We start from the raw sequence: 23,454 nt of genomic DNA on the forward strand, positions 1-23,454 counted from the left end.
TTAGATATTTAACATGGCCAAAGAACCCACTATTTGGCTATCCTAAAAAATCACAGATACTTTTTGGAACTATCACTCTCAACATTGGTGCATTTCCATTTTGGATGTTCAAATTTGTTTTCAGACCCAAACTTGAGTTTTCACTCTCCCATTTTTCTCGTAAACAAAAAAGATATACGGCATATCAAAATGAAAATTTTAGAGATATGCATAAAAAAAATTTCAAAATTATTTCAGGCACTAAAAATGAACTCCAAGGTTTTGTTATCCATGTTATGGAAATTCCACTAGTACAGCCCCTAATAATAAGCTTCGTTGAATTTTATAGGAAAGGGACTTGTAACTGATCCTAACATGCTTTAAGTGTGGTGGATATGAATGCCAAAAACATGTTGAGGATGCAAGTGGACCTAATGATCCAAAAATTTCAAGGAGTAGAAAAAATCACATTCTCAAGTGGTTGGATATTTACCTGGGCCAAAATACCCACTTTTTGCCTATCCTTAAAAATCATAGACACTTTTAGGAACTTTCTCCCTCAGCGTTTGTGCATTTCCATTTTGGATGTTCAAATTTGTTTTCAAATCGAAACTTGAGTTTTCACTCTCCCATTTTTCTCGTAAACAAAAAAGAAATAAGGCATAAAAAAATAAAGATTTTAGAGTTCATGTATGCAAAAAAAAAAAAGTTCAAAGTTATTTCAGACACTAAAAACGAACTCCAAGGTTTGGTTATCCATGTTCTGGAAATTCCACAAGTACAACCCCTAATAATAAGCCTGGTGGAATTTTATAGGAATGGGACTTGTAACTGATCCTTACGTGCTTTAAGTGTAGTAAATACGCATGCCAGAAACATGTTCAGGATGCAAGTGGACCTAATGATCCAAAAATTTCGAGTAGAAAAATCAAATTCTCAAGTGGTTGGATATTTAACATGGCCAAACAACCCACTTTTGGCCTATCCTTAACAATCACAGATACTTTTTGGAACGATCTCTCTCCGCATTTGTGCATTTCCATTTTGGATGTTAAAATTTGTTTTCAGATCCAAACTTGAGTTTTCACTCTCCCATTTTTCTCGTAAACAAAAAATAAATAAGGCATAACAAAATGAAAATTTTAGAGTTCATGAATGCGAAAAAAAAAAAGTTCAAAAATATTTCAGACACTAAAAATGAACTCCATGGTTTTGTTATCCATGTTCTGGAAATTCCACTAGTACAGGCCCTAATAGTAAGCCTGGTGGAATTTTATAGGAAAGGGACTTGTAAGTGATCCTAACATGCTTTAAGTGTGGTGCATATGCAGGCCAGAAACGTGTTGAGGATGCAAGTGGACATAATGATCCAAAAATTTCAAGGAGTAGAAAAATCAAATTCTCACGTGGTTGGATATTTACCAGGGCCAAACAACCCACTTTTTGCCTATACTTAAAAATCACAGATACTTTTTGGAACTACCTCTCTCAGCATTTGTGCATTTCCATTTTGGATGTTAAATTTGTTTTCAGATCCAAACTTGAGTTTTCACTCTCCCATTTTTCTCGTAAACAAAAAAGACATAAGGTATAACAAAATGAAAATTTTCCAATTCATGTATGAAAAAAAAAAATTTTAAATTATTTCAGTCACAAAAAATGAACCCCAAGGTTTTGTTATCCATGTTTTCGAAATTCCACTAGTACAACACATAATAATAAGCCTGGTGAAATTTTTTTGGAATGGGACTTGTAACTGATCCTAACATGCTTTAAGTGTGGTGGATATATATGTCAGAAACATGTTGAGGAAGCAAGTGGACGTAATGATCCAAAAATTTCAAGGAGTAGAAAAAATTAAATTCTCAAGTGGTTGGATATTTACTAGGGCCAAACAACCCACTTTTTGCCTACCCTAAAAATCACATATACTTTTTGGAACAATCTCTCTCAGCATTTGTGCATTACCATTTTGGATATTCAAATTTGTTTTCAGATCTGAACTTGAGTTTTCACTCTCCCATTTTTCTCATAAACAAAAAAGATATATGGAATAACATAATGAAAATTTTAGAGTTCATGTATGCAAAAAAAAAAAATTCAAAATTATTTCAGGCACTAAAATTGAACTCCAAGGTTTTGTTATCCATGTTCTAGAAATTCCACTAGTACAACCCCTAATAATAAGCCTGGTGGAATTTTAAAGGAACAGGACTTGTAACTGATCCTAACATGCTTTAAGTGTGTTGGATATGCATGCCAGAAACATGTTGAGGATGCAAGTGGACCTAATGATTCAAAAATTTCAAGGAGTAAAAAAAATCAAATTCTCAAGTGGTTGGATATTTACCATGGCCAAACAACCCACTTTTTGCCTATCCTTAAAAATCACAGATACTTTTAGGAACTATCTCTCTCAGCATTTGTGCATTTCTATTTTGGATGTTAAATTTGTTTTTAGATCCAAACTTGAGTTTTCACACTTTCATTTTTCTCGTAAACAAAAAAGAAGTAAGGCATAACAAAATGAAAATTTTAGAGTTCATGTATGCAAAAAAAAAATTTTAAATTATTTCAGGCACTAAAAATGAACTCCAAGGTTTTCTAATCCATGTTCTTGAAATTCCACTAGTACAACCCTAATAATAAGCCATGAAGAATTTTATAGGAAAGGGACTTGTAACTGATCCTAACATGCTTTGAGTGTGGTGGATATGCATGCCAGAAACATGTTGAGGATGCAAGTGGATCAAATGATCCAAAAATCTCACGGATTAGAAAAAATCAAATTCTCAAGTGGTTGGATATTTACCAGGGCCAAACCACCCACTTTTTGCCTGTCCTTAAGAATCACATATATTTTTTGGAAGTATCTCTCTCAGCATTTGTGCATTTCCATTTTGGATTTTCAAATTTGTTTTCAGACCCAAACTTGAGTTTTGACTCTCCCATTTTCCTCGTAAACAAAAAAGAAATAAGGCATAACAAAATGAAAATTTTAGAGTTCATGTATGCAAAAAAAAAATTTCAAAAATATTTCAGGCATTAAAAATGAACTCCAAGGTTTTCTTTTGCATGTTCTGGAAATTCCACTAGTACAACCCCTAATAATAAAGCTTGGTGGAATTTTGTAGGAAAGGGACTTGTAACTGATCCTAACATGCTTTAAGTGTGGTGGATATGCATGCCAGAAACATGTTGAGGATGAGAGTGGACCTAATGATCCAAAAATTTCAACGAGTAGAAAAAATCAAATTCTCAAGTGGTTGGATATTTACTAGGGCCAAACAACCCACTTTTTGCCTATCCTTAAAAATCACATATACTTTTTGGAATTATCTCTCTCTGCATTTGTGCATTTCCATTTTGGATGTTCAAATTTGTTTTCAGATCCAAACTTGTGTTTACACTCTTCCATTTTTCTCGTAAACAAAAAAGAAAGAAAGAATACATAACAAAATGAAAATTTTAGAGTTCATGTATGCACAAAAAAAATTTCAAAATTATTTCAGGCACTAAAAATGAACTCCAAGGTTTTGTTATCCATGTTCTGGAAATTTCACTAGTACAACCCCTAATAAAAAGCCTGGTGGAATTTTAGAGGAAAGGGACTTGTAACTGATCCTGACATGCTTTAACTGTGGTGGATATGCATGCCAGAAACAAGTTGAGGATGCAAGTGGACCTAATGACCCAAAAATTTCAAGGAGTAGAAAAAATCAAATTCTCAAGTGGTTGGATATTTACCAGGGCCAAACAACCCACTTTTGGCCTATCCTTAAAAATGACAAATACTTTTTCGTACTATCTCTCTCAACATTTGTGCATTTCTATTTTGGATGTTCAAATTTGTTTTCAGATACAAACTTGAGTTTTCACTCTCCCATTTTTCTCGTAAACAAAATAGAAATAAGGCATAACAAAATGAAAATTTTAGAGTTCATGTATGCTAAAAAAAAAAGTGCAAAATTATTTCAGGCACTAAAAATGAACTCCAAGGTTTTGTTATCCATGTTCTGGAAATTCCACTAGTACAACCCCTAATAATAAGCCTGGTGGAATTTTATAGGAAAGGGACTTGTAACTGATCCTAACATGCTTTAAGTGTGGTGGATATGCATGCCAGAAACATGTTGAGGATGCAAGTGGACCTAATAATCCAAAAATTTCATGGAGTAGAAAAAATCAAATCCTCACGTGGTTGGATATTTAATAGGGCCAAACAACCCAGTTTTTGCCTAACCTAAAAAATCACATATACTTTTAGGAACTATCTCTCTCAGCATTTGTGCATTTCCATTTTGGATGTTAAATTTGTTTTTAGATCCAAACTTGAGTTTTCACACTTCCATTTTTCTCGTAAACAAAAAATAAATAAGGCATAACAAAATGAAAATTTTAGAAGTCATGTATGCAAAAAAAAAATTTCAAAATTATTTCAGGCACTAAAAATGAACTCCAAGGTTTTGTTATCCATGTTCTTGAAATTCCACTAGTACAGCCCCTAATAATAAGCCTGGTAGAATTTTAAAAGAAAGGGACTTGTAACTGATCCTAACATGCTTTATGTGTGGTGGATATGCATGCCAGAAACATGTTGAGGATGCAAGTGGACCTAATGATCCAAATATTTCATGGATTAGAAAAAATCAACTTCCCTAGTGGTTGGATATTTACCAGGGCCAAACAACCGACTTTTTGCCTATCCTTAAAAATCACATATACTTTTTGGAACTATCTCTCTCAGCATTTGTGCATTTCCATTTTGGATGTTCAAATTTGTTTTCAGACCCAAACTTGAGTTTTCACTCTCCCATTTTTCTCGTAAACAAAAAAGAAATAAGGCATAACAAAACGAAAATTTTATAGTTTATGTATGCAAAAAAAAAAAAAAATTCAAAATTATTTCGGGCACTAAAAATGAACACCAAAGTTTTGTTTTCCATGTTCTGGAAATTCCACTGGTACAACCCCTAACAATAAACCGGGTGGAATTTTGTAAGAAAGGGACTTGTAACTGATCTTAACATGCTTTAAGTGTGGTGGATATGCATGCCAGAAACATGTTGAGGATGCAAGTGGAATGAATGATCCAAAAATTTCAAGGAGTATAAAAAATCAAATTCTCAAGTGGTTGGATATTTACAGGGTCCAAACATCCCACTTTTTGCCTATCCTTAAAAATCACAGATACTTTTTGGAACTATCTCTCTCAGCATATGTGTATTTCCATTTTGGATGTTCAAATTTTTTTTAAGATCCAAACTTGAGTTTTCACTCTTCCATTTTTCTCGTAAACAAAAAAGATATGATGCATAACAAAATGAAAATTTTAGAGTTCTTTTATGCAAAAAAAAATTTCAAAATTATTTCGAGCACTAAAAATGAACGCCAGGGTTTTGTTATCCATGTTCTGGAAATTTCACTAGTACAGCCCTTAATAATAAACCGGGTGGAATTTTTTAGGAAAGGGACTTGTAACTGATCCTAACATGCTTTAAGTGTGGTGCATATGCATGCTAGAAACATTTTGAGGATGCAAGTGGACATACTGATCCAAAAATTTCAAGGAGTAGAAAAAATCAAAGTCTCAAGTGGTTGTATATTTACCAGGGTCAAACAACCCACTTTTGGCCGATCCTGAAAAATCACATATACTTTTGGAACAATCTCTCTCGGCATTTGTGCATTACCTTTTTGTATATTAAAATTTTTTTTCAGATCTGAACTTGAGTTTTCACTCTCCCATTTTTCTCATAAATAAAAAAGAAATAAGGCATAACAAAATGAACATTTTAGAGTTCATGTATGCAAAAGAAAATTTCAAAATTATTTCAGGCACTAAAAATGAACTCCAAGGTTGTGTTATCCATGTTCTGGAAATTCCACTAGTACAACCCCTAATAATAAGCCTGGTGGAATTTTAAAGGAAAGGGACTTGTAACTGATCCTAACACGCTTTAAGTGTGGTGGATATGCTTGCCAAAAACATGTTGAGGATGCAAGTGGACCTAATGATCCAAAATTTTCAAGGAGTAGAAAAAATCAAATTCTCAAGTGATTGGATATTTACCAGGGCCAAACAACCCACTTTTTGCCTATCCTTAAAAATCACAGATACTTTTTGGAACTATCTCTCTCAGCATTTGTGCACTTCCATTTTGGATGTTCAAATTTGTTTTCAGATCCAAACTTGAGTTTTCACTCTTCCATTTTTCTCGTAAAACAAAAATGAAATAAGGCATAACAAAACGAATATTTTAGAGTTCATGTATGCAAAAAAAAAAAAGTTGAAAATTATTACAGACACTATAAATGAACTCAATGGTTTTGTTATCCATGTTTTGGAAATTCCACTAGTACAGCCCCTAATAATAAGCCTGGTGGAATTTTATAGGAAAGGGACTTGTAACTAGTGTGGTGGATATGCATGCCAGAAACATGTTCAGGATGAGAATGGACCTAATGATCCAAAAATTTCTAAGGAGTAGAAGAAATCAAATTCTAAAGTGGTTGGATATTTACCAGTGCCAAACAACCCCTTTTTGCCTATCCTTAAAAATCACAGATACTTTTTGGAACTATCTCTCTCAACATTTGTGCATTTCCATTTTGGATGTTCAAATTTGTTTTCAGATCCAAACTTGAGTCTTCGAACTTCCATTTTTCTCGTAAACAAAAAAGAAATAAGGCATAACAAAAAGAAAACTTTAGAGTTCATGTATGCAAAAAAATAATTTCAAAATTATTTCAGGCGCTAAAAATGAACTCCAAGGTTTTAACTGATCCTAACATGCTTTAACTGTGGTGGATATGCATTGCCAGAAACATGTTGAGGATGAGAGTCGTCCAAATAATCATCCAAAAATTCTCAAGTGGTTGGATATTTACTAGGTCCGAACAACCCCTGTTTGCCTATCCTTAAAAATCACAGATACTTTTTGGAACTATCTCTCTTAGCATTTGTGCCTTTCCATTTTGGTTGTTCAAATTTGTTTTTAAATCCAAACATGAGTTTTCACTCTTCCATTTTTCTCGTAAACAAAAAAGATATAACAAAATGAAAATTTTAGAGTTCATGTATGAAAAAAAAAATTTCAAAATTATTTCAGGCACTAAAAATGAACTCCAAGGTTTTGTTATCTATGTTCTGGAAATTCCACTAGTACAGCCCCTAATAATAAGCCTGGTGGAATTTTATAGGAAAGGGACATTTAACTGATCCTAACATGCTTTAAGTGTGGTGGATATGCATGCAGAAAACATGTTGAGGATGCAAGTAAACATAATGATCAAAAAATTTCAAGGAATGGAAAAAATCAAATTCTCAAGTGGTTGGATATTTACCAAGGCCAAACAACCCAGTTTTTGCCTATCCTTAAAAATCTCAGATACTTTTTGGAACAATCTCTCTCAACATTTGTGCATTACCATTTAGGATGTTCAAATTTGTTCCAGAGCCAAACTCTAGTTTCCACTCTCCCATTTTTCTCGTCAACAAAAAAGATATAAGGCATATCAAAATTCAAACTTTTTAGTTCATGGATGAAAAAAAAAATTCAAAATTATTTCAGTCACTAAAAATGAACTCCAAGGTTTTGTTATCCATGTTGTGGAAATTCCACTAGTACAGCCCATAATAATAAGCCGGGTGGAATTTTATAGGAAAGGCACTTGTAACTGATCCTACCATGCTTTAAGTGTGGCTGATATGCTTGCCAGAAATATGTTGAGGACACAAGTGGACTTAATGATCGAAAAATTTCAAGGAGTAGAAAAAATCAAATTCTCAAGTGGTTAGATATTTAACAGAGCCAAACAACCCACTTTTTGCCTATCCTTAAAAATCACAGATACTTTTTGGAACTATCTCTCTCAACATTTGTGCATTTCCATTTTGGATGTTCAAATTCTTTTTAAGATCCAAACTTGAGTTTTCACTCTTCGATTTTTCTCGTCAACAAAAAAGAGATAATGCATAACAAATTGAAAATTTTAGAGTTCCTGTACGCAAAAAAAAAATTTCAAAATTATTTCAGGCACTAAAAATGAACTCCAAGGTTTTGTTATCCATGTTTTTTAAATTTCACTAGTACAACCCCTAATAATAAGCATGGTGGAATTTTATAGGAAAGGGACTTGTAACTGATCCAAACATGCTTTAAGTGTGGTGGATATGCATGCCAGAAACATGTTGAGGATGCAAGTGGACCTAATGATCCAAAAATTTCAAGGAGTAGAAAAAATCAAATTCTCAAGTGGTTGGATATTTACCAGGGCCAAACAACCCACTTTTGGCCTATCCATAAAAATCACATATACTTTTTGAAACAATCTCTCTCAGCATTTGTGCGTTACCATTTTAGATGGTCAAATTTGTTTTCAGATCTGAACTTGAGTTTTCACTCTGCCATTTTTCTCGTAAAAAAAAAGATATAAGGCATAAGAAAATGAAAATTTTTATTTCAGGCACTAAAAAAGAACTCCAGAGGTTTTGTTATTCGTGTTCTGGAAATTCCACTTGTACTACCCCTATTAATTAAGCTTGGTGGAATTTTATAGGAAAGGGACTTGTAACTGATCCTAACATGCTTTAAGTGTCGTGGATATACATGCCAAAAACATGTTGACGATGCAAGTGGACCTAATGATCCAAAAATTTCGAGTAGAAAAAATAAAATTCTCAAGTGGTTGGATATTTACCCGGGCCAAACGACCCACTTTTGGCCTATCCTTAAAAATCACAGATACTTTTTGGAACAATCTTTCTCTGCATTTGTTCATTACCATTTTGGATGTTCAAATTTGTTTTCAGAGCCAAACTTGAGTTTGCACTCTCCCATTTTTCTCGTAAACAAAAAAGATATAAGGCATAACAAAATGAAAATTTTAGAGTTCATGTATGCAAAAAAAAATTTCAAAATTATTTCACGCACTAAAAATGAACTCCATGGTTTTGTTATCCATGTTCTAGAAATTCCACAAATACAACCCCTAATAATAAGCCTGGTGGAATTTTATATGAAAGGGACTTGTAACTGATCCTAACATGCTTTAAGTGTGGTGGATATGCATGCCAGAAAGATGTTGTGGATGCAAGTGGACCTAATGATCAAACAATTTCAAGGAGTAGAAAAAATCAAATTCTCAAGTGGTTGGATATTTACCTGGGCCAAATAACCCACTTTTTGCCTATCCTTAAAAATCACAGATACTTGTTGGAACTATCTCCCTCAGCATTTATGCATTTCCATTTTGGATGTTAAATTTGTTTTCAAATCCAAACTTGAGTTTTCACTCTTCCATTTTTCTCGTAAACAAAAAAGAAATAAGGCAAAACAAAATAAAAATTTTAGAGGTCATGTATGCAAAAAAAAAATTTCAAAATTATTTCAGGCACTAAAAATGAACTCCAAGTTTTTCTTATCCATGTTTAGGAAATTCCACTAGTACAGCCCCTAATAATAAAGCTTGGTGGAATTTTATAGGCAATGGACTTGTAAGTGATCCTAACATGCTTTTAGTTCGGTGGATATGCATGCCAGAAACATGTTGAGGATGAGAGTGGACCTAATGATCCAAAAATTTCTTATCCTTGTTCTGAAAATTCCACTAGTACAGCCCCTAATAATAAAGCTTGGAGGAATATTATAGGAAAGGAACTTGTAACAGATCCTAACATTCTTTAAGTGTGGTGGATATGCATGCCAAAAACATGTTGAGGATGAGAGTGGACCTAATGATCCAAAAATTTCAAGGAGTAGAAAAATCAAATTCTCAAGTGGTTGGATATTTACCAGGGCCAAACAACCCAATTTTTGCCTATCCTTAAAAATCACAGATTCGTTTTGGAACTAACTCTCTCAGCATTTGTGCATGTCCATTTTGGATGTTCAAATTTGTTTTCAGATCCAAACTTGAGTTTTCACCCTTCCATTTTTCTCGCAAACAAAAAAGAAATAAGGCATAACAAAATGAAAATTTTAGAGTTCTTGTATGAAAAAAAAAAATTTCAAAATTATTTCAAGCACTAAAAATGAACTCCAAGTTTTTCTTATCCATGTTCAGGAAATTCCACTAGTACAGCCCCTAATAATAAAGCTTGGTGGAATTTTATAGGAAAGGGACTTGTAAGTGATCCTAACATGCTTTTAGTGCGGTGGATATGCATGCCAGAAATATGTTGAGGATGAGAGTGGACCTAATCATCCAAAAATTTCAAGGAGTAGAAAAAATCAAATTCTCAAATGGTTGGATATTTTCCAAGGCCAAACAACCTAAGTTTTGCCTATCCTTAAAAATCACAAATTCTTTTTGGAACTATCTCTCTCAGTATTTGTGCATTTTCATTTTGGATGTTCAAATTTGTTTTCAGATCCAAACTTGAGTTTTCACTCTTCCAATTTTCTCGTAAACAAAAAAGATATAATGCATAACAAAAGGAAAATTTTAGAGTTCATGTATGCAAAAAAATATTTCAAAATTATTTCAGGGACTAGAAATGAACTGCATGGTTTTTTTATCCATGTTCAGGAAATTCCACTAGTACAGCCCCTAATAATAAGCCTGGTGCAATTTTATAGGAAAGGGACTTGTAACTGATCCTAACATGCTTTAAGTGTGGTGGATATGCATGCCAGAAACATGTTGAGGATGCAAGTGGACTTAATGATCCAAAAAATTTCAAGGAGTAGAAAAAATCAAATTCTCAAGTGGTTGGATATTAGTAGGGCCAAAAAACCCAATTTTTTCCTATCCTTAAAAATCACAGATACTTTTTGGAACTATCTCTCTCAGCATTTGTGCATTTCCATTTTGGATGTTCAAATTTTTTTAAGATCCAAACATGAGTTTTCACTCTTCCATTTTTCTCATAAGCAAAAAAGATATAATGCATAACAAAATGAAAATTTTTGAGTTCTTGTATGCAAAAAAAAATTTCAAAATTATTTCGGGCACTAAAAATGAACTCCAAGGATTTGTTATCCATGTTCTAGAAATTTCACTAGTACAACCCCTAATAAAAACCCTGGTGGAATTTTATAGGAAAGGGACTTGTAACTGATCCCAACATGCTTTAAGAGTGGTGGATATGCATGCCAGAAACATGTTGAGGAAGCAAGTGGACCTAATGATCCAAAAATTTCAAGGAGTAGAAAAAATGAAATTCTCAAGTGGTTTGACATTTACCAGGGCCAAACAACCTAGTTTTTGCCTCTCCTTAAAAATCACAGATACTTTTTGGAACTATCTCTCTCAGCATTTGTGCATTTCCATTTTGGATGTTAAATTTTTTTTCAGATCCAAACTTGAGTTTTCACTTTTCCATTTTTCTCGCAAACAAAAAAGAAATAAGGCATAACAAATTGAAAACTTTAGAGTTCATGTATGCAAAAAAAAATTTCAAAATTATTTCAGGCATCAAAAATGAACTCCAAGGCTTTCTTATCCATGTTCTGGAAATTCCACTAGTACAACCCCTAGTAATAAAGCTTGGTGGAATTTTAATGGAAAGGGACTTGTAACTGATCCTAACATGCTTTATGTGCGGTGGATACGCATGCCAGAAACATGTTGAGGACGAAAGTGGACCTAATAATGATCTAAAAATTTCAAGGAGTAGAAAAAATCAAATTCTCAAGTGGTTGGATATTTACCAGGGCCAAACAATCCACTTTTTTCCTATCCTTAGAAATCACAGATACTTTTTGGAACTATCTCTCTCAGCATTTGTGCATTTCCATTTTGGGTGTTCAAATTTGTTTTCAGATCCAAACATGAGTTTTCACTCTTCCATTTTTCTCATAAACAAAAAAGATATAAAGCATAACAAAATGAAAATTTTAGAGTTCATGTATGCAAAAAAAATATTTCAAAATTATTTCAGGCACTAAAAATGAACTCCAAGGTTTTTTTATCCATGTTCTGGAAATTCCACTAGTAAAGCCTCCTAATAATAAGCCTGGTGGAATTTTAAAGGAAAGGGAATTGTAACTGATCCAAACATGCTTTAAGTCTGGTGGATATGCACGCCAGAAACATGTTGAGGAAGCAAGTGGACCTAATGATCCAAAAATTTCAAGGAGTAGAAAAAATCAAATTCTCAAGTGCTTGGATACTTACCAAGGCCAAACAACCCACTTTTTGCCTATTCTTAAAAATCACAGATACTTCTTGGAACCATCTCTCTCAGCATTTTGGCTTTTCCATTTTGGATGGTCAAATTTTTTTTAAGATCCAAACTTGAGTTTTCACTCTTCCATTTTTCTCGTAAACAAAAAGGATATAATACTTAACAAAATGAAAATTTCAGAGTTCTTGTATGCAAAAAAAATTTCAAAATTATTTCGGGCACTAAAAATGAACTCCAAGGTTTTGCTATCCATGTTCTCAAAATTTCACAAGTACAACCCCTAATAATAAGCCTGGTGGAATTTTATAGGTAAGGGACTTATAACTGATCCTAACATCCTTTAAGTGTGGTGGATATGCATGCCAGAAAGATGTTGAGGATGCAAGTGGACCTAATGATCCAAAAATTTAAAGGAGCAAAAAAATCAAATTCTCAAGTGTTTGGATACTTACGAGGGCCAAACAACCCACTTTTTGCCTATCCTTAAAAATCACAGATACTTTTTGGAACTCTCTCTCTCAGAATTTGTGCATTTCCATTTTGGATGTTCAAATTTGTTTTCAGATCCAAACTTGACTTTTCACTCCCCCATTTTTCTCGTAAACAAAAACAAAATAAAGCATAACAAAATGAAAATTTTAGAGTTCATGTATACAAAAAAAATAATTCAAAATTATTTCAGACACTAAAAATGAACTCCAAGGTTTTGTTATCCATGTTGTGGAAATTCCACTAATACAGCCGCTAAAAATAAGCTTGGTGGGATTTTATAGGAAAGGGACCATTAACTGATCCTAACATGCTTTAACTGTAGCGGATATGCATGCCAGAAACATGTTGAGGATGCAAGTGGATCTAATGATCCAAAAATTTCAAGGATTAGAAAAAATCAAATTCTCAAGTGGTTGGATATTTACCAAGTCCAAACATCCCACTTTTTGCCTATCATTAAAAATCACATATACTTTTTGGAACTATCTCTCTCAGCATTTGTGCACTTCCATTTTGGATGTTCAAATTTGTTTTCAGATCCAAACTTGAGTTTTAACTCTTCCATTTTTCTCGAAAACAAAAATGATATAATGCATAACAAAATGAAAATTTTAGAGGTCATGTAAGCAAAAAAAAAAAAATTATTTCAGGCACTAAAAATGAACTCCAAGGTTTTGTTTTCCTTGTTCTGGAAATTCCACTAGTACAACCCCTAATAATAAGCCTGGTGGAATTTTATAGGAAAAGGACTTGTAACTGCTCCTAACATACTTTAAGTGTGGTGGATATCCATGCCACAAACATGTTGAGGATGCAAGTGGTCTTAATGATCCAAAAATATGAAGGAGTAGAAAAAATCAAATTCTCAAGTGGGTCGATATTTATCAGGGTCAAACAACCCTCTTTTTACCAATCCTTAAAAATCACAGATGCTTTTTGAAACTATCTCTCTCAGCATTTGTGCATTTCCATTTTGGATGTTCAAATTTGTTTTCAGATCCAAACATGAGTTTTCACTCTCCCATTTTTCTCGTAAAAAAAAAGATATGAGGCATAACAAAATGAAAATTTTAGAGTTCATGTATGAAAAAAAAATTTAAAATTATTTCAGGCACTAAAAATGAACTCCATAGTTTTGTTACCCATGTTCTGGAAATTCCACTAGTACAACCCCTAAGAATAAGCCTGGTGGAATTTTATGGGAAAGGGACTTGCAACTAATCCTAACATGCTTTAAGTGTGCTGCATAAGCATGCCAGAAACATGTTGAGGATGCAAGTGGACAAAATGATCCAAAAATTTTGAGTTGAAAAAATTAAATTCTCAAGTGGTTGGATACTTACCAGGGCCGAACAACCCACTTTTTGCCTATCCTGACATATCACATATACTTTTTGAAACAATCTCTCTCAGCATTTGTGCATTACCATTTTGGATATTCAAATTTGTTTTCAGATCTGAACTTGAGTTTTCACTCTGTCATTTTTCTCGTAAACAAAAAAGATATAAGGCATAACAAAATGAAAATTTTAGAGCTCGTGTATGCAAAAAAAAAAAATTCAAAATTATTTCAGGCACTAAAAATGAACTCCAAGGTTTTGTTATCCATGTTCAGGAAATTCCACTAGTACAGCCCCTAATAATAAGACTGGTTGAATTTTAAAGGAAAGGGACTTGTAACTGATCCTAACATGCTTTCAGTGTGGTGGATATGCATGCCAGAAACACGTTGAGGATGCAAGTGGACCTAGTAATCCAAAAATTTCAAGAAGTAGAAAAAATCAAATTCTCAAGTGGTTGGATATTTACCAAGGCAAACAACCCAGTTTTTGCCTATCCTTAAAAATCACAGATAATTTTTGGAACTATCTCTCTCAGCATTAGTGCATTTCCATTTTGGACGTTAAATTTGTTTTCTGATCTAAACTTGAGTTTTCACTCTTCCATTTTTCTCGCAAACAAAAAAGAAATAAGGCATAACAAAATGAAAATTTTAGAGTTCATGTATGAAAAAATAAAATTTCAAAATTATTTCAGGCACTAAAAATGAACTCCATGGTTTTCTTATCCATGTTCTGGAAATTCCACAAGTACAGCCCCTAATAATAAAGCTTGGTGGAATTTTATAGGAAAGGGACTTGTAACTGATCCTAACATGCTTTAAGTGTGGTGGATATGCATGCCAGTAACATGTTGAGGATAAGAGTGGACCTAATGATCCAAAAATTTCAAGGAGTAGAAAAAATCAAATTCTCAAGTGGTTGGATATTTACCAGGGCGAAACAACCCACTTTTTGTCTATCCTGAAAAACACATATACATTTTGGAACAATCTCTCTCAGCATTTGTGCATTTCCATCTTGGATGTTCAAATTTTTTTTAAGATCCAAACTTGAGTTTTCTCTCTTCCATTTTTCTCGTAAACAAAAAAGATATAATGCATAACAAAATGAAAATTTTAGAGTTCTTGTATGCAAAAAAAAATTTCAAAATTATTTCTGGCACTAAAAATGAACTCCAAGGTTCTATTATCCATGTTCAGGAAATTTCACTAGTACAACCCTTAATAATAAGCCTGGTGGAATTTTATAGGAAAGGGACATGTAACTGATCCTAACATGCTTTAAGTGTGGTGGATATGCATTTCAGAAACATGTTGAGGATGCTAGTGGACCTAATGATCCAAAAATTTCAAGGAGCAAAAAAAATCAAATTGTCAAGTGGTTGGATATTTACCAGGGCCAAATAACCCAATTTTTGCCAATCCTTAAAAATCACAAATACTTTTTGGAACTATCTCTTTCAGCATTTGTGCATTTCCATTTTGGATGTTCAAATTCGTTTTCAGATCCAAACTTAAGTTTTCACTCTCCCATTTTTCTCGTAAACAAAAAAGAAATAAGGCATAACAAAATGAAAACTTTAGAGTTCATGTATGCAAAAAAAAAATGTTCAAAATTATTTCAGACACTGAAAATGAACTCCAAGGTTTTGTTATCCATGTTCTAGAAATTCCACTAGTACAACCCCTAATAATAAGCCTGGTGGAATTTTATAGGAAAGGGACTTGTAACTGATCCTAACATGCTTTAAGTGTGGTGCATATGCATGCTAGAACGATGTTGAGGATGCAAGTGGACATAATGATCCAAAAATTTCAAAGAGTAGAAAAAATCAAATTCTCAAGTGGTTGGATAATTACCTGGGCCAAACAACCCACTTTTGACCTATCCTTAAAAATCAGATATACTTTTTGTAACAATCTCTCTCAGCATTTGTGCAGTACCATTTTCGATGTTCAAATTTGTTTTCAGATCCAAACGTGACCTTTCACTCTTCCATTTTTCTCGTAAACAAAAAATAAATAAGGCATAACAAAATGAAAATTTTAGAGTTCATGTTTGCAAAAAAAAATTTCAAAATTATTTCAGGCACTAAAAGTGAACTCCAAGGGTTTCTTACCCATTGTTTGGAAATTCCACTAGTACAGCCCCTAACAATAAGCCTGGTGGAATTTTTTAGGAAAGGGACTTATGACTGATCCTAACATGCTTTAAGTGCAGTGGATATGCATGCCAGAAACATGTGGAGGATGTAAGTGGACATAATGATTCAAAAATTTCAAGGAGTAGAAAAAATCAAATTCTCAAGTGGTTCGAAATTTACCAGGGCCAAACAACCCACTTTTGGCCTATCCTTAAAAATCAAAGATACTTTTGGAACTCTCTCTCTCTCAGCATTTGTACATTTCCATTTTGGATGTTCAAATTTGTTTTCAGATCCAAACTTGAGTTTTCACTATCCCATTTTTCTTGTAAATAAAAAAGAAATAAGGCATAACAAAATGAAAATTTTAGAGTTCATGTATGCTAAAAAAAAAAATTTCAAAATTATTTCAGGCACTAGAAATGAACTCCAATGTTTTGTTATCCATGTTCTGGAAATTCCACTAGTACATACCCTAATAATAAGCATGGTGGAATTTTATAGGAAAGGGACTTGTGATTGATCCTAACATGCTTCAAGTGTGGTGGATATGCATGCAAGAAACATGTTGGGGATGCAAGTGGACATAATGATCCAAAAATTTCAAGGAGTAGAAAAAATCAAACTCTCAAGTGGTTGGATATTTCCCAGGGCCAAACAATCTACTTTTTGCCTATCCTTAAAAATCACAGATACTTTTTGGAACAATTTCTCTCAGCATTTGTGCATTACCATTTTGGATGTTCAAATTTGTTTTCAGAGCCAAACTTGAGTTTTCACTCTCCCATTTTTCTCGTAAACATAAAAGATATAAGGCATAACAAAATGAAAATTATAGAGTTCGGGTATGAAAAAAAAAATTTCAAAATTTTTTTCACGAACTAAAAATGAACTCCAAGGTTTTGTTATCCATGTTCTGGAAATTCCAAGTGTACAGCCCCTAATAATAAGCCTGGTGGAATTTTATATGAAAGGGACTTGTAACTGATCCTAACTGTATTTAAGTATAGTGCATATGCATGAAAATTTTTTTCACGAACTAAAAATGAACTCCAAGGTTTTGTTATCCATGTTCTGGATATTCCAAGTGTACAGCCCCTAATAATAAGCCTGGTGGAATTTTATATGAAAGGGACTTGTAACTGATCCTAACTGTATTTAAGTATAGTGCATATGCAAGCCAGAAACAAGTTGAGGATGCAAGTGGACATAATGATCATAAAATTTCAAGGACTAGAAAAAATCAAATTCTGAAGTGGTTGGATATTTAACAGGGGCCAAACAACCCACTTTTTGCCTATCCTTAAAAATTACAGATACTTTTTGGAACTATCTCTCTCAACATTTGTGCATTTCCATTTTGGATGTTCAAATTTGTTTTCAGACCCAAACTTGAGTTTTCACTCTTCGATATTTCTCGTAAACAAAAAAGATATAAGGCATATCAAAATGAAAATTTTAGAGTTCATGTATGCATAAAAAAAATTTCAAAATTATTTCAGGCACTAAAAATGAACTCCAAGGTTTTGTCATCCATGCTATGGAAATTCCACTAGTACAGCCTCTAATTATTCTTGGTTGAATTTTATAGGAAAGGGACTTGTAACTGATCCTAACATGCTTTAAGTGTGGTGGATATGCTTGCCAGAAACATGTTGAGGATGCAAGTTGATCTAATGATCCAAAAATTTGAAGGAGTAGAAAAAAATCAAATTCACAAGTGGGTGGATATTTACCAGGGCCAAACAACCCACTTTTTGCCTATCCTTAAAAATCACATATACTTTTTTGAACTATCTCTCTCAGCATTTGTGCATTTCCATTTTGGATGTTCAAATTTGTTTTTAGACGCAAACTTCAGTTTACACTCTCCATTTTTCTTGTAAACAAAAAATATATAAGGCATAACAAAATGAAAATTTTAGAGTTCATGTATGCAAAAAAAAAATCTCAAAATAATTTCAGGCTCTAAAAATGAGCTCCAAGGTTTTATTATTCATGTTCTGGAAATTCCACTAGTACAGCCCCTAATAATAAGCTTGGTGGAATTTTATAGGAAAGGGACTTGTAACTGATCCTAACATGCTTCAAGTGTGGTGGATATGAATGCCAAAAACATGTTGAGGATGCAAGTGGACCTAATGATCCAAAAATTTCAAGGAGTAGAAAAAATCAAATTCTCAAGTGGTTGGATATTTACCAGGGCCAAACAACCCACTTTTTGCCTATCCTTAAAACTCATAGATACTTTTTGGAACTATCTCCCTCAGCATTTGTGCATTTCCATTTTGAATGTTCAAATTTGTTTTCAGATCCAAACTTGAGTTTTCACTCTCCCTTTTTTCACGTAAACAAAAAAGAAAAAAGGCATAACAAAATGAAAATTTTAGAGTTCATGTATGCAAAAAAAAAAGTTCAAAGTTATTCACACACTAAAAATGAACTCCAAGGGTTTTTTATCCATGTTCTGGAAATTCCACTAGTACAACCCCTAGTAATAAGCCAGATGGAATTTTATAGGAAAGGGACTTGTAACTGATCGTAACATGCTTTAAGTGTGGTGGATATGCATGCCAGAAACATGTTGAGGATGCAAGACGACATAGTAACCCAAAAATTTCATGGAGTAGAAGAAATCAAATTCTCAAGTGGTTGGAAATTTTCCAGGGCCAAACAACCAACTTTTGGCCTATCCTTAAAAATCACATATTCTTTTTGGATCTTCAAATTTGTTTTCAGATCCGAACTTGAGTTTTCACTCTCCCATTTTTCTCCTAAACAAAAAAGATATGTGGCATAACAAAACGAAAATTTTAGAGTTCATGTATGCAAAAAAAAGTTTCAAAATTATTTCAGGCACTAAAAATGCACTCCAAAGTTTCGTTATCCATGTTCCTGAAATTCCACTAGTACAGCCCCTAATAAAAAGCCTGGTGGAATTTTATAGGAAAGGGACTTGTAACTGATCCTAACATGCTTTATGTGTAGTGGATATGCATGCTAGAAACTTGTTGAGGATGCAAGTGGACCTAATGATCCAAAAATCTTGAGTAGAAAAAATTAAATTCTCAAATGGATGGAAATTTACAAGAGCCAAACAATCCACTTTTTGCCTATCCTTAAAAATCACATATACTTTTTGGAACAATCTCTCTTAGCATTTGTGTATTACCATTTTGGATGTTTAAATTTTTTTTCGGATCTGAACTTGAGTTTTCTCTCTCCCATTTTTCTCGTAAACAAAAAAGATATAAGGCATAACAATATGAAAATTTTAGAGTTCATGTATGCAAAAAAAAAATTTCAAAATTATTTCAGGCACTAAAAATGAACTCCAAGGTTTTGTTATCCATGTTCGGGAAATTTCACTAGTACAACCCCTAATAATAAGCCTAGTGGAATTTTATAGGAAAGGGACTTGTAACTAATCCTAACATGCTTTAAGTGTGGTGGATATGCATGCCAGAAACATGTTGAGGATGCAAGTGGACCAAATGATCCAAAAATTTCAAGAAGTAGAAAAAATCAAATTCTCAAGTGGTTGGATATTTACCAGGGCCAAACAACCCACTTTTTGCCAATCCTTAAAAATCACAGATACTTTTTGGAACTATCTCTCATGGCATTTGTGAATTTTGTGTTTTCACGCTCCCCTTTTTCTTTTAACAAACAAGAAATGAGGCATAACAAAATGAAAATTTTAGAGTTCATGTATGCAAAAAAAAAATTTCAAAATTATTTCAGGCAGTAAAAATGAACTCCAAGGTTTTGTTATCCATGTTCTGGAAATTCCACTAGTACATCCCATATAATAAGCCTGCTGGAATTTTATAGGAAAGGGACTTGTAACTGATCCTAATATGCTTGAAGTGTGGAGGATATGCATGCCAGAAACATGTTGAGGATGCAAGTGGACTTATCCAAAAATTTCAAGGAGAAGAAAAAATCAAATTCTCAAGTGGTTGAATATTTACCAGGGCCAAACAACCCACTTTTTGCCTGTCCTTAAAAATCAAAGATACTTTTTGGTACAATCTCTCTCAGCATTTGTGCATTACTATTTTGGATGTTCAAATTTGTTTTCAGATCCAAACTTGAGTTTTCACTCTCCCATTTTTCTCGTAAACAAAAAAGATATTAGGCATAACAAAACGAAAATTTTAGAGTTCATGTATGCAAAAAAAAATTTTCAAAATTATTAGAGGCACTAAAATTGAACTCCAAGGTTTTGTTATCCATGTTCTGGAAATTCCACTAGTACAGCCCTTAATAATAAGCCTGGTGGACTTTTATACGAAAGGGACTTGTAACTGATCCTAGCATGCTTTAAGTGTGGTGGATATGCATGCCAGAAACATGTTGAGGATGCAAGTGGACCTAATGATCCAAAAATTTCAAGGAGTGGAAAAAATCAAATTCTCAAGTGGTTGGATATTTACCAGGGCCGAACAACCCACTTTTTGCCTATCCTTAAAAATCACAGATACTTTTTGGAACTATCTCTCTCAGCATTTGTGCATTTCCATTTTGGATGTTCAAATTTGTTTTCTGATCCATACTTGAGTTTTCACTCTCCCATCTTTCTCGAAAATAAAAAAGTTATAAGGCATAGCAAAATGAAAATTTTAGAGTTCATGTATGCAAAAAAACAATTTCAAAATTATTTCAGGCACTAAAAATGAACTCCAAGAGTTTGTTATCCGTGTTCTGGAAATTCCACTAGTATAGCTTCTAATAATAAGCCTGGTGGAATTTTATAGGAAAGGGACTTGTAACTGATCCTAACATGCTTTAAGTATTATGGTATGCATGCCACAAACCTGTTGAGGATGCAAATGGACCTAATGATCCTAAAATTTCATAAAAATGACAGATAGTTTTTGTAACTATCTTTCTCAGCAATTGTACATTTCCATTTTTGATGTTCAAATTTGTTTTCAGATCCAAACTTGAGTTTTCACTCTCCCATTTTTCTCGTAAACAAAAAAGATATAAGGAAGAGCAAAATGAAAATTTTAGAATTCATGTATATATAAAAAAAATTTCAAAATTATTTTAGGCACTAAAAAAGAACTCCAAGGTTTTTTTATCCATGTTATGGAAATTCCACTAGTACAACCCCTAATAATAAGCTTGGTCGAATTTTTTAGGAAAGAGACTTGTAACTGATCCTAACATGCTTTAAGTGTGGTGGATATGCGTGCCAAAAACATGTTGAGGATGCAAGTTGACCTAATGATCCAAAAATTTGGAGTAGAAAAAAATCAAATTCTCAAGTGGCTGGATATTTACCAGGGCCAAACAACCCACTTTTTGCCCATCCTTAAAAATCACATATACTTTTTGGAACTATCTCTCTCAGCATTTGTACATTTCCATTTTGGATGTTCAAATTTGTTTTCAGACCCAAACTTTTGTTTTCACTCTCCCATTTTTTCTCGTAAACAAAAAAGATATAAGGCGTAACAAAATGAAAATTTTAGAGTTCATGTATGTAAAAAAAAAATTTCAAAATTATTTCAGGCATTAAAAATGAACTCCAAGGATTTCTTATTCATGTTCTGGAAATTCCACTAGTACAGCCCCTAATATTAAGCTTGGTGGAATTTTATAGGAAACGGACTTGTAACTAATCCTAACATGCTTTAAGTGTGGTGGATATGAATGCCAGAAACATGTTGAGGATGCTAGTGGACCTAATGATCCAAAAATTTCAAGGAGTAGAAAAAATCAAATTCTCAAGTGGTTGGATATTTACCAGGGCCAAACAACCCACTTTTTTCCTATCCTTAAAACTCACAAATACTTTTTGGAACTATCTCTCTCAGCATTTGTGCATTTCCATTTTGGATGTTCAAATTTTTTTTCAGATCCAAACTTGAGTTTTCACTCTCCCATTTTTCTCGTAAATAAAAAAGATATAAGGCAATAAAAAATGAGAATTTTAGAGTTCATGTATGAAAAAAAAATTCAAAATTACTTCAGTCACTAAAAATGAACTCAAAGGTTTTGTTATCCACGTTCTAGAAATTTCACTAGTACAACCCCTAATAATAAGCCTGGTGGACTGTTATAGGAACGGGACTTGTAACTGATCCTAGCATGCTTTAAGTGTGGTGGATATGCATGCCAAAACTTGTTGAGGATGCGAGTGGACATAATGATCATAAAATTTCAAGGAGTAGAAAAAATCAAATTCTCAAGTGGTTGGATATTTACCAGGGCCAAACAACCCACTTTTTCCTTATCCTTAAAAATCACAGATACTTTTTGGAAGAATCTCTCTCAGCATTTGTGCATTACCATTTTTGATGTTCGAATTTCTTTTCAGATCCAAACATGAGTTTTCACTCTCCCATTTTTCTCGTACACAAAAAAGAAATAAGGCATTAAAAAAATGAAAATTTTAGAGTTCATGTATGCAAAAAAAAAAAATTCAAAATTATTTCAGGCAGTAAAAATGAACTCCAAGGTTTTGTTACCCATGTTCTGGAAATTTCACTTGTACATCCCCTAATAATTGACCTGGTGGACTTTTATAGTAAAGGGACTTGTAACTGATCCTAGCATGCTTTAAGTGTGGTGGATATGCATGCCAGAAACTTGTTGAGGATGCAAGTGGACATAATGATCATAAAATTTCAAGGAGTAGAAAAAATCAAATTCTCAAGTGGTTGGATATTTACCAGGGCCAAACAACCCACTTTTTGCCCTTCCTTAAAAATCACATATACTTTTTGGAACTATCTCTCTCAGCATTCTTGCATTTCCATTTTGGATGTTCAAATTTGTTTTCAGACCCAAACTTGAGTTTTCACTCTCCCATTTTTCTCGTAAACAAAAAAGATATAAGGCATAACAAAATGAAAATTTTAGAGTTCATGTATGCAAAAAAAAAATTTCAAAATTATTTCAGGCATTAAAAATGAACTCCAAGGTTTTGTTATTCTCGTTCTGGAAATTCCACTACTACAGCCCCTAATATTAAGCTTGGTGGAATTTTATAGGAAAGGGACTTGTAACTGATCCTAGCATGCTTTAAGTGTGGTGGATATGCATGCCAAAAACTTGTTGAGGATGCAAGTGGTCATAATGATCATAAAATTTCAAGGAGTAGAAAAAATCAAATTCTCAAGCAGGGCCAAACAACCCACTTTTTGCCTATCTTTAAAAATCACAGATACTTTTTGGAACAATCTCTCTCAGTATTTGTGCATTACCATTTTGGATGTTCGAATTTCTTTTCAGATCCAAACATGAGTTTTCACTCTCCCATTTTTCTCGTACACAAAAAAGAAATAAGGCAATAAAAAATGAAAATTTTAGAGTTCATGTATGCAAAAAAAAAATTTCAAAATTATTTC

This window comes from Aristolochia californica, unplaced genomic scaffold, assembly GCF_029961685.1.
Source record: "Aristolochia californica isolate CCGP_79_NKW_82.1479 unplaced genomic scaffold, dmAriCali1.0.hap1 SCAF_10, whole genome shotgun sequence".
Taxonomy (NCBI): Eukaryota; Viridiplantae; Streptophyta; class Magnoliopsida; order Piperales; family Aristolochiaceae; genus Aristolochia; species Aristolochia californica.